General features: G+C 30.6%; 1 long non-coding RNA gene across 1 annotated transcript; it reads right to left on the reverse strand.

Annotated features, from left to right (window-relative positions):
- Nucleotides 1-228: 228 nt before the first annotated feature.
- LOC139890833 (uncharacterized) lies at nt 229-1,983 on the reverse strand. Its single transcript, XR_011773453.1, has 2 exons — nt 1,061-1,983; nt 229-818 (listed from the first exon to the last, which is right to left on the reverse strand). It is a non-coding gene; the product is annotated as an uncharacterized lncRNA (long non-coding RNA).
- Between the last annotated feature and the right edge of the window lie 1,639 nt (nt 1,984-3,622).

The raw sequence follows: 3,622 nt of genomic DNA on the forward strand, positions 1-3,622 counted from the left end.
TAGACACAAACTTGATTATCCGGCTTGTATACTTGAAAAAGACCCGTAAACCCGATAATCCGGCCCGAAAACCCGATAATTGAAATGCCCCGTCCTAATCCATCTGGACGAAGTTATCAACATTTGGTCCCATTGCGAGGTACTGTCCTAAGTATGCCATGAACGACTCCAAGTAATATCTTTAAAATGAGCAAATGTACAGCGGAAGATTTCTTTAATACCTGAGAATAAACATGCTTTCAAGTGTCAACCAAAAGGTTGGTGAGTTCACTAGTTTATCATAAACAATCATTTTCAATAATATAATAGACCACAAGATTTTCATTTCCATTTCTCATAAACATCAACTCGTATCAGGCATTTCGCACTGCATAGAGATAAAAATCATTCATATGGTGAACACCTGGTAACCGACCTTAACAAGATGCATATAGAATATCCCCATCATTCCGGGACTCCCTTCGGACATGATAAATTCGAAGTACTAAAGCATCCGGTACTTTGGATGGGGCTTGTTGGGCCCGATAGATCTATCTTTAGGATTCGCGTCAATTAGGGTGTCTGTTCCCTAATTCTTAGATTACCAGACTAAAAAGGGGCATATTCGGTTTAATAATCCAGCCATAGAATGTAGTTTTAAGTACTTGTGTCTATTTCGTCAAACATTTATAAAGTAGCGCATGTATTCTCAGTCCCAAAAATATATATTGCAAAAGCATTTAAAAAAAGGAGTAATGAAACTCACGATACGATATCTTGTAGTAAAATATGCATACGACGGAACTGAACAATGCAAGGTTGATCTCGGATTCACGAACCTATATCATTTATATATATATATATTAACACATATAATTGTATTCGAACAAATTTATATATATATATTTATTAGTGATAACACTTTTTATATTTAATAATCTATAGTTTTCATTATTTAATTAAATATATTCATCATGTTTAATTAATAATATTATTAATACTAATAATAATAATAATAATAACTAGGTAATGATAATAACAAAACTAATAATAATACTAGTTAGAGTGAAAATAGTTATACCATCAAGTATCATATATGTGCTAATCATCATCATCTTCATACCATCATGTATCAATTTCATCGTCATCATCATATATTTCACAACCATCACCTCGTTCACTATCACAGTCCATCATCATCAAAATTACTTGGAACGTATGACAAGAAGATATTCATATCATCATCATCGTTCGTTATTTTCTTCATTGTTAGAACAAGAAACATAAATAGAAAACAAGTGCAGCTGTAGCTGCAACTGCGGTAATTTGATGGTGGGCTGTGAAGGGAGCTCGAAAGTATTGTGGTTGTACACGATCAAAAACAAAAAAAAATATCAATAAGCAGCAAACAGCGACGGGCGGTTTGATATCATCATCTCCGTTTCTCTTTTTCATCATCATTAACTTTATCCCATGGAGATAAAAAGTAGCAAAAGGGAGAAAAAAAAAAGAACAAGCAATAATTTAAAATGAATCTTTGTGGGGAATTTAAAATGGGTCTCGGTGGAGTATGTGTGGTTCGAACAAAAAGAAAACAGACAGAAAGAATATGTGTAGCATTCATCATTGTTCATTTCAATCATCACCTTTTTAATAAAACTGAAATATACAGCTGCGGTAACAGCATAATCGTAGCAGCATGTGACAACAGTGGTGATGTAAGTATGGCAACGAGGTGTTGGTGAGAGTCCTTGGTTGTCCGAAAAGTTGTAACATCGCAGCACATAGTAGTGTTTATGTTTGATATAAACAGCACGTAGTAGCAGTAATAATAGTTACCATTGATGGTTCATGGTGGTTGAACATGGAACAGAAGTGATATCCGGATCATAGCAACAACTTGAAGTAACAAAAAAAAATGGGTTTGAAAGTGGTGACTAAGTGGGTTTATTGGTGGTGTTAATCAATTGAGATTATGGTTGGTTTCGTTTATTCAAACAAGGAAACAGGGGTTCTAATAGAAAATCGAAGGTGTTGATTTGGTGATTCATGGGTTGATGATGATGTTTGAAGAAGGTGATGGTTAGAAGGTGATCGCGGGTGCTTTGTGAAGATGGTTGCCCGTTGATGATCAAACGGTAAACAAGGTGATCGTGGTGGTGATATGTCGGTTGTAGATGAAGGTGGTAATGGTGGTGTTGTGTAGAAGAGAGTAAACAGAAAGCAGAAATCTTGGGTGTTGGTTGTAATGCATCCGTTCATCATACACATATATATATATATATATATATATATATATATATATATATATATATATATATATATATATATATATATATATATATATATATATATATATATATATATATATATATATATATATATATATATATATTAAGTTATTGATATTTATTAAATGGGTGGCAAGAAGTCAAGGAAAAGAAGACAAAGTATTACTAATAGATAAGAGAATTAGATAGTGGAAACATAACAAACAATCACATTAATCAATTATCAATCAATATCTCAAATGTCAAAAAAAGTTTCCAATTAATAACAGTGGACATATTATTTTGTTTTGGTGATTTTTGGTCAAAGATAACAGAATTAGAATTAGATATTTAATATAATAATATAATAATAATTATAATTATAATATAATATAAATATATAAACGTGTGATGAAGTTAGCCGTCGCATTTCACGGACTGAATTTCGTACTCCATCGTTAATCAGTGGCGGATAGAAGTTCTCGGAAAAATCCCAAAATTTTATAGTAATTTTATTTATTTATTTCAGTCATTATGGCATAAAATTTGGTCATTAATTATTAAATAAAAATTAACTCAGCTGTTCGCGCTCGATCTTGGGTAAAATATAAAAAGTGTTAAAATTTAATAACTAAATCCTAAATACATTTTTAGTAAGCCTAAAATTTATAGAACTCATTTTCGAATCACCGTTTATTTTAAAATCACATAAGTTCGTTTTTAAGTTGATTAATAACTATCATGATGACAAACAAGTGCTACGAGCGTTTATTAAATAAATTCTAAATCATATATATATATATATATATATATATATATATATATATATATATATATATATATATATATATATATATATATATATATATATATATAATCACATAAGTTTTTCTTTCATATTTATAAATTACAATATATATAATATTACTTATGTTTAGAATTCATATTTATTTACATTTTTATTTACACACAAATGTTCGTGAATCATCGGGAATAGTCAAAGGTCAAATGAATATATGAAATAGTTCAAAATTTTCGAGACTCAACATTACAACTTTGCTTATCTTGTCGAAATTATATAAAGATTAAGTTTAAATTTGGTCGGTAATTTCCGGGTCGTCATAGTACCTACCCGTTAAAGAAATTTCGTCCCGAAATTTGAATGGGATCGTCATGGCTGACGATAAGTATGTTTTTATGACACATACGAGTTGGAATTTAGAGTTTTATCATCAGTGAGTAATATGGATAAAAGAATTTGATTTCTGTGAAGAGTACGAATGAAGCTATCACAAAAGAGTGAAATGAGTAAATGCAGGTTCGTCTTAACCGATGACGTAGTCACAGTTGATTTCCGGAATTCAAGGGATTTA

Source organism: Rutidosis leptorrhynchoides, chromosome 2 (assembly GCF_046630445.1).
Source record: "Rutidosis leptorrhynchoides isolate AG116_Rl617_1_P2 chromosome 2, CSIRO_AGI_Rlap_v1, whole genome shotgun sequence".
Classification (NCBI taxonomy): domain Eukaryota; kingdom Viridiplantae; phylum Streptophyta; class Magnoliopsida; order Asterales; family Asteraceae; genus Rutidosis; species Rutidosis leptorrhynchoides.